The sequence below is a fragment of the Macrobrachium rosenbergii genome, chromosome 30 (genome assembly GCF_040412425.1).
Source record: "Macrobrachium rosenbergii isolate ZJJX-2024 chromosome 30, ASM4041242v1, whole genome shotgun sequence".
NCBI classification, from domain to species: Eukaryota; Metazoa; Arthropoda; class Malacostraca; order Decapoda; family Palaemonidae; genus Macrobrachium; species Macrobrachium rosenbergii.
Genome location: NC_089770.1, coordinates 16,181,822 through 16,191,000, shown reverse-complemented (window position 1 = coordinate 16,191,000; position 9,179 = coordinate 16,181,822). Strand labels below are relative to the sequence as shown.

At 37.5% G+C, this 9,179-nt stretch overlaps 1 long non-coding RNA gene across 5 annotated transcripts in view; it reads right to left on the bottom strand.

Annotated features, from left to right (window-relative positions):
* The window catches only part of LOC136855100 (uncharacterized), a 424,042-nt gene that overhangs the window by 121,338 nt on the left and 293,525 nt on the right, over positions 1–9,179 (bottom strand). For 4 of the 5 annotated variants that reach the window (XR_010857894.1, XR_010857893.1, XR_010857896.1 and 1 more), the window contains 2 exons: positions 4,598–4,689; positions 4,283–4,410 (listed from right to left, as the gene is read on the bottom strand). This is a non-coding gene — a long non-coding RNA (uncharacterized lncRNA). Of the gene's footprint in view, positions 1–4,282; positions 4,411–4,597; positions 4,690–5,171; positions 5,458–9,179 lie in introns of those variants that run through there. The other variant, XR_010857897.1, reaches the window with a different exon arrangement.

The window sequence follows — 9,179 nt, the reverse complement described above, 5'->3', positions numbered from 1 at the left end:
TTTAATCAGTAAACGATGAAATATCTGATTAAACACTTGGAACATCACTAAGCACGTCCATAATTCAGTGGCCAAATTTCACTTTAATTGAAATATTTCAGAGTTAAACGTAAATAAATAAGAGGTTTTGAAAACGCAGAAGTAACATGCTTATATAATATTTAATGCCTCAGCTCCAGTAAACCTACCGTCAAGAAAAAAAAACCAAAGAAAGTATCACCTTGTAGTTTCATTACAAAAAATTTAAATACTGTTATTAAACAAAGGGCAAAATACAGATCTGCTAACTGACGAACGAACCATTCACAGTACGTACAAATTTTTATACTACCTACAATCCACTTTTAAAACATCCGCGACCAGAGCTACCAAACAAATACTGACCAGCCAAGTGGCAAGGGGCATCCGAAATATTCTAACAAGCGAAGAGTCCAAGAGAACGACCATATAATAAGAGATCAAATACTTATGGAAACGACCATATATAAGACATCAAGTCAAGTGGTCGGGGCCTGGCAAGCAGAATGGCAGAGGCCAGGTGGCCTTAGCTGCTGAGCAAAAGGCAATAAAATCTGACATTAGGTCTTTTGGGCAATAGTGCCCCTGGGCATTACTGAAGATACACAAATAGGTCAAATTAAAAATAAGTGTAGTTTTGAGTATTGTATTACCACCAAAAAACAGCATAGGTTCGTTCATTGTATCTGCACCATAGTTAAGTATACCTTAGTTTTACCAGACCACTGAGCTGATTAACAGCTCTCCTAGGGCTGGCCTGAAGGATTAGACTTATTTTACGCGGCTAAGAACCAATTGGTTACTTAGCAACGGGACCTACAGCTTATTGTGGAATCCGAACCACATTATAGCGAGAAATGAATTTCTATCACCAGATAAATTCCTCTAATTCTTCATTAGCCGGCCGGAGACTCGAACTCGGGCCTAGCGAGTGCTAGCCCACAACTCTACCGACTCACCCAACGAGGAATTCTGCACCATTGTGAAGTATAGGTCTGTCCATTGTATTTGTGGCATGAAACTCAACATTACATTATGACATGACTATTATGTTAACTTAAACTATCATGGAATGAAGCATGTCCTACGTTAACGCCACCTTCAAGATATAAAAATTAAGTTCACGTCAAAAAGACAAGAGTTACACAAACTTTTTGTACTTAAAAGTGTAGTATTACAACAAAGTTAAGTTAATATGATTATCTTGGAGATTGTTTGAAATGAAAAAGTGAAGAGCTTAACTAAAACAAATACTTCTGAACTCTGGAGGTTAACTGCTAAAATTTTAAAAATTCAGAATGAGAATATTAATCTACTGAACAGTTTCAGTCCACCGAAATAAATAATGATTACGCTTGTCTGAATTTCAACACTAAGATTCAGTTTTCAATACGAGACTTTTAAGTTGCGTTAAAGGTCATAAACTAAAGAGAAACACTAAGAAACTAAATACAATTTTAAATAATGTACAGTCAGCTTCACGGGAGTTGAGACGAATTACCACCGGTGGAGAAATATGGCAACTCTCTGAAGTAGTAGCAGTTCCTGGATATGCAGTTTATGAATCCTTGCGCATAGACGTTTTGTAAGGAAGGCGCTGATTGGTAAACTCTTCTCTGATTTCTACATCCAGTTATAGCATATTATTTTCGCTGATTTTATGAGATGTAGCTACCAAAATACGTATTTAACATGATTACTGAACATGTTCTCTCATTCTGCTTGTAAAATGAAAAATCACAGCTCGGTGAATAACATCCTGAAATTCGTTGTAATGAATTTGCAAAGTAATTGTGTGTGTGTGTGTGTGAAGGGATAAAAGTTCTCATTTCGCTCGTTATAGCATGTTCTAAACGTATGAATTAGGATTTTGACAGCCATTCACATTCTTATGACCCAGTCGACTATGCTTTTGCGAGCTGGCTTGCCCTTCTTCGCGAACGGTTAGCGCACACCATTCCACGATAAGGCTGTCATTGCATTTTCAGTAAAGGCAGTCACAGGATGAGGATCTGTTATGTAGAAATCGTAACTGTAATAACACCACCCCGAGTATAGTTGATCTACCATTATAATACTAATGTGAGGATTATCATTCACTGACGGACCCCAACGATTATTAAACGCTTTTGCCTACCGAGAGAAATTGATTTGTTTCTAACAATACACTTATTTCGTGGTGAATCGTTACTGCTAATCATAACTATTTTAGATTATAGAGCACGAAATATTCGAGTGTATAATTATAAAGCACTGCAAATGTGTCCGTTGAGGGAAGAATGTAGGGTAGAATCGCCTATCTCGCCATTGCTTTGTAAACTATCACGTTCTTTCATTATGGTTGTAGAGATCTGATGTAAAAAGTAAAATGTATTTCTTTATAGAAGAAAGTGATTTGACAATAAAATTATACCTTCTTTCCAATCGTGCTAGATCTTATTTCTTTAATCAAGACTTAAAGGGACAGTTATGTTCTCTCACATGAAGTTATTACCTTTATTCATGCACCGTCTTTTTTTCTTGTCTTTTATTGGTGATAAACGTTTTGATATATTACATCGTTTTCACACGCTTACAACTTTCATTCTACAGTATGTTGTATTTTGGATTACAAGTTCTTTACCAAGATCCCTTACTAATTCCTAACTTCCTCTTTTTTTAACCCCCCCCCATTTGTTTAATAACGGTCATGTGATTACTGTGCATTAGGATTTCATAATGTTAGATACGGAAATGTCTGATTTATACTGAGGATAATGCTAACATCTGGAAATATTAGGAAAGTGCAACCTCTGCTGCAATTTCCGTCGGGGACGCACCACTTTCGCTCATTCCGACGATCATCCCCCGCAAAGCAAAGCGATGTTTTCATTGCGTCTTTCCATTCCGTGATCTAGATTAAAATGACTCAGCTTTGACCCGTGATTACCAGCTCATCTCCGTTATAAAACAAGTTCACTCCCTATGAGATTGAACTATCTAATCTAAAAGTCATATAATTCATCGATAAGTTATTTGTTGTCTAAGTAACTAAAACTTATCTGAATGATATAACATTATCACAAGACACTTAAATAACCTGAACATCATAACACCCAGTAACAAGATCGCTCCTTAATTCCCTGGTTAAACAATACCTCCTCACCTAGAAAGGAAGACACAAACATCACAGACACAGTTACCATTGGTTATAATCATACACTCCAATATCTTACTCATCATATTTTGAAATATCACCTTTTAGTATTTCGGTTGATACGATTTTTCCTAGGCATTCATTCAAAAATATTTTTTAATTTGTAACAAAACAGACAAATTGTATTCTCTGGTGAAATGCTGCCCGATGACAATTTGAAGTCTAGGCTAGTAGTAGTAGTAGTAGTAGTAGTAGTACATATCATTATCAGATACACTAGAGTTTGGCTCATTACGGTTATGTTTCTAGATAACAACCTCTAATATAACCTTACCATGATAGCGGACAAACCCTTCGCAAAGACGGTCTATCCAACTCGCAAACGCGTGGCCGATTTCGCCATAAGGACGGGAATGGCAGTCAAAATCGTATCATTTATACGTTTAGAATATGCTATAACGAGCGAAATGAGAGAACTTGTATCCCTTCACACACACACACACACACACACACACACACACACACCATTACTTTACAAATTCTTCACAACGAATTTCAGGATGTTATTCACCGAGCTGTGATTTTCAGTTTAAATGCAGAATGAGAGAATATGTTCAGTAGTCATGTTAATTACGTATTTTGGTAGCTATATCTCATAAAATCAGCGAAAATAATATGCTATAACTATATGTACAAATCAGAGAAGAGTTTACCAATCAGCGCCTTCCTTACAAAACGTCTATGCGCAAGTATTCACAAACTGCATATCCAGGAACTGCTACTCTTTCAGAGTGTTACCATACTTCTCCATCGGTGGTAATTCGTCTCAACTCCCGTGAAGCTGACTGTACAGCAGGTAAGCTTTTACTTTACGTTACATCTGAAAATTTCAAAAGTAAAAGCATCGCATTAAGGTACCTGAACTTTTACAAAATAGCTACACTTGCCATCTGAAAGAAAAAAGAGAATTGGTTGGTTGGTTGAAACCTCCCAGGAACCTGGCCGTAGGTCAACAGACCTATGGAACTGGGCATGGGAGGGGTCTCCATCCCTACAGGGGCACCGCCCCTGTAAGGGTGGAGGGGAAAAAAAGTTTAGTTAATAGGTACAAAACTGTGCAAACCTCACCTGCGTGTCTTCTTGATTACTGAACCAAACGTGGAGAACAGAGAGTACTATTTTGCACTCCAGAGTCCAGTAGTTTAAGGAAAGTCATCCTGGCGTCATAAAACTGTTTGTTTCGAAATCACGAGCATCTGGAAGTAAAATTAATTTATCATTATTTTAGGCAGTATTATCATTAGACATTATAATAGTTTTCTTTAGTCAATCAGTAAATAATTTAGTACAATGTATAGTCCATCACATTTTTACACTATTCAAAAGTAGATCTCAACTCAATGCAAGACTCTACACATTGAACACAAACGACTGAATACGAACCTTCTTAGAGCCACATGATATTTTCAATTGCGAATAAAAACCTAATCATTAGTGGAGCTTTTTTGGAAACACTCTCTTGTCCACGGCTGTTCCTGAAAAAAAAAAATGATTTTGTTTTACGGAACTAAATGACCTTCGACTTGCATAATGTTTCCAACACCTACATTGTATGAAAAAAATAGCCGTATTACTGTATAAGTTACATGGCAGGGACACTTTAATAACTTCAAGAAGTCAGATTTACAACAAGGAAAAAATCGAGTTAAGTATTCATGGTTTTTTTTTTCAAGACACAGAACGTTCCAGCTTAAGACATGATAGGTTAGGAAACCTAAGTCATGCTAGTTTACTATAACATTTGCTAAGAATAATGAGATGGCAAATAAGCCAGGAAAAAAATGGATACTAGAATACAATCCACAAATAAACTTCGTCGGGCTGACTCAAAATAATATCTAAGCAACTGAAACCATTTTATATACAAACGACTTCTCTTGTCACTAAATGGCGCTAAATTAAGTAACGTCGCCGACGAATCATTAATTTACCTGGAACCACGACTTGAAATATTCACCTAAAGGTTTGAAGATCCCACTCAAATACTTAAACAAGTAATATATAAACTTAGCGTCTCCAGCCAGGAAGTTTCAACTTCACGTCGCCTTTCCTTGAAACTGTTATCCTTCCGCCACTACGGATTTCGCCGACGTAACCACCAAGTGTCAAAAACATTGCTTACTTAATAGCAGCTTTTAACAACACTCTAACAATGCGGTGCTTCGATAGTACTAAGCGCAGTGACCTATATAGGCTGTTTACTCAGAAAACAGCTGCTGTCGTTTCCGACACTGCGCAGGAAGAGAGAGTTAGGATTTTTAAAAGAGGATGAAGAGTCAGGATTTTCAGACAAGGATGACGAATACTACAAACAAAAACTAGACGTCAGTGTCAACATCTCTGTCTATCGAAAAGTAAACAATAAAATGGGAGGACCTCGACGAGGTAATCCTTACCTCACACTCTCTTTCCCAGAAAGTTAGTGGGCATACCATTCAGTCAGCCAGAGTATATGTCGCTCTAGGAGACATGGCCCCAACGCCATTCTATGACACAGAGCAGACTTTGCCTTTGTTATATCAAAAGTGGAAATCATATCTTCTGACAAAATTAAAATATCCAGTGATAGAAGACAGCCATTATTTGTTTCCATTTTAACTAACGCTTCAGAACACCAGGGTCCCACTAATCACAGGCCTAAGATTTCTATCGCTCATTTCACGAGAGGTAACTAGAAACTCCTTCGGTCTAGAATATCGTGGAATTCAATCCCTTGCACAACACATCCTTCATCCACAAGGATTCAAACACCTTCGCAGACAGTGCACTTGGGATCAAAGTCCCGTATTGTAATGCAAATGGGGCTTCCTGGAACCATGACTGAGGAGGAAGCCACTATACCTGTGAGGACACCTTATTAAAGCAAGAGGCTCCCTTTGTTTTATTTTGGAGAAGGATCTACAGTACATCCTCCGATGCTGTGGACGAGTCAATGGCTTCATATTTGAGACCAAAATGCACGGAATAGTTCCTTTGAGTGTTTCAAACACTGGTTCATTTTGCTTCTCAGATGTTATTCTTGGTTAACGTTTAACTCCTAAAAACTGATAGACTGATAGAATGTATACCTACATACGTTATACATAATCCACTGAAATATATGAGACAATTTTTCAACCTAGAGCTCAAATTCTCTGACAATTATTATTAGGGCTGAAATAAATAAAGTTAAAACAACACAAATAACGGTAGTACAGTACAAAACACATAACATGCGTCAAAGCATGAACACGTAAATAATGTAATCATTTCCTGATACACGAGTAAAGATTGCCGAGACAATAAGAAAAAATAATTACTGTATCATACCCACACTCTGGAGAAAAGAGTATCAGGCCCAATGACGTCAAGTGATGCCAGTCAAGCTAGACAAAAGATGTACAGCTTTCTGATATCACTCCCCTTTACTTCCTCTTTAGTTACCGTTACACAGGAATTAATGAACTCAGGCCCAAAAGTTATTATCTTGATAAAAAGGTTGCTTCTGATTAAAAAAAAATATATTTTTTTTTTTCAGAGAAATTTTACAGATTAATACACGGAAGGGCTTGTTTGGAAGTGGTTCCTATAAACTTTAATGTCACAGAGAGAGAGAGAGAGAGAGAGAGAGAGAGAGAGAGAGAGAGAGAGAGAGATACAGCCACTTGTTTTATGGCAAATACAAAGTGTAGCTGCTTACATTTTCGAGTGCGTGGTTCTTGCGCAAATTAGTCGGGAAGCATTACATTATGATAAGGCAGTTTTATAATGAACAGGACGGCGTTGACCTCCACAGACTGATAGTAGTTTTGTGATGGGGTGACCGCTTCAGTAAGTAATCCAAGTCTAACGAAGAATTAGTGGTACTGATGGCTGCTTAATACTGACAGAATCTAGGTAGGTATCAAAACTTTTGATTGACTCCCAATCTTGGAATTCATTACGGAGTCTTTATACATAATAAATTCATAACATCATACAAGTAATGACGTCAGTAATGAATATAGGCAAAAAAGATTATACACACGTTCTGTCTGTCTCTCGTTGCCTTGGAATTCCTTATCCCGTGGGAATAGTCATCCCGTTCCTCCGAGATTATGGGAGATGTGACGGGCGACCCACAGAAGAGATTCCCCCATGGATTCGATTTCCTTGTCTAACACGAGTCAGCATTTGTGTCTTCCCCGAGAAGAGGTCGAGAGCCACTGGGTGTGATGGATAATATCTTCTTTGCGTTGCACTTCAGATTAAGAGTCAACAGCCTGTGACAACTCAGGCTAAGCTATCATACTCGTTTTGTGAGGGGATTTGGGGGAAGGGGGAGAGAGGAAGGAGAAATGTGATGTTCCTTCTCGAATAAGGGATGACATATTGGGTCACGTTTTGTATCAATAATAATAATAATAATAATAATAATAATAATAATAATAATAATAACCCCCATACTATGGAATCTCTCTCTCTCTCTCTCTCTCTCTCTCTCTCTCTCTCAGATTCTGCTCTTTTAATGTTTCGTTGAAGTAATATTTTCCTCTGATCAAGTCTCATTAGTTTTCGTTCCGCTATTGTTACTTTGTCACGTCGATCTTTTTCATATAAAAATGGATGACATTGTTGCTGTTACACAATTGGGGGATCATACACAAACGAGCGCGCGTGCACACATGCACAAAATCACACTCACACACACACACACACACACACACACACACACATATATATATATATATATATATATATATATATATATATATATATATATATATATATATATATATATATATATATGTGTGTATTTGTGTGTGTGTGCACCTCTGTATCTAATCCAAAAGGCACAAATTCGAATCCTGACCAGGACAGATGCCTTTATCAATGATAATTCCATTCGGGTGTAAATTATTCCATAGGGAGAGTTAATTCGACATAGAAACGACATCTGCGGTTTAGTATTTAGCTTCCTTCTTGATTCAGTAGGATTCCGGTACCCATTTACAGGTAATAGGGGGTAGCTCTCTGCTTTCAGCAAATGTTTTGGAGTGGGGGTGTTAGCCCCACGTCCTTCTCTACTCTGCATGCGACCCAGTACAGTCATATATTATTAGGAACGCAATTGTTTGAGTTTTAAACAGAAAGCGCCTAACTCGCTTCATCTCCTTCAGAACTCGAATCCAGGCTCGTCCACTACAAATAGTAAGCGAAGATCAATACGTGGTGTATGTTAAGTCATACAAAACCACGCATACTCATAATACCACTCAATTTTATGTAGTTTTCGCTTTGTAAATGCTTTGAAAAGGACTTGTATGATAACACAAAAAATGGATGTGTCTGTTGCTTTGTAAATAAGCTTGGTGAAATGCTCCCCTGAGGTCATCTGATCCTAACAATGATATACATTATTTCCAGGTCGTGTTTCTGACAGCCTCGGGCGAGACGCTTCCTTGTTTGTCGAGATTTATAAAATTCCGAACAAACATTGAAGGTGCAGAGGTCGGGTGGAATTCTGTAATATGCTAAAGAAGGATTTCTTTTGTTTTTGTTTTATATTCAAAATTCTAAGCAACCTTATTTATTTATTTACGTTGTTTACCAGGACATTATATAGGAATATGGGAAAACTAGATCTTCTTAATTTGTTTTCCTTCGTTTTATTTAACAGCTCATCGAAGGGAATAAATCGTATATTTTATTGATTTTTTTTCTTGTTTAATAAAATCAGAGAGCCTGCGTGTAAGTTCATAAACATTTAACATATCTCGATAAATACTGAAAACGGACAGAGTTCCAATGTCCACACCAGACCTCCTACTCCTTTTCACACCTTACCACTCTTACAAGCCGCCTTTGTGTAATGGACTGTCCTGACATATGGCCGGCTTAATCTAAACTCCTGCCTATTTGGGCAGGGTTATGATTGGCGTAAACCCGCTCCCTATAACTTTTTTCTTTTAAAGTGACCATCTCTCATCTACAGTAGTTTGTCAAA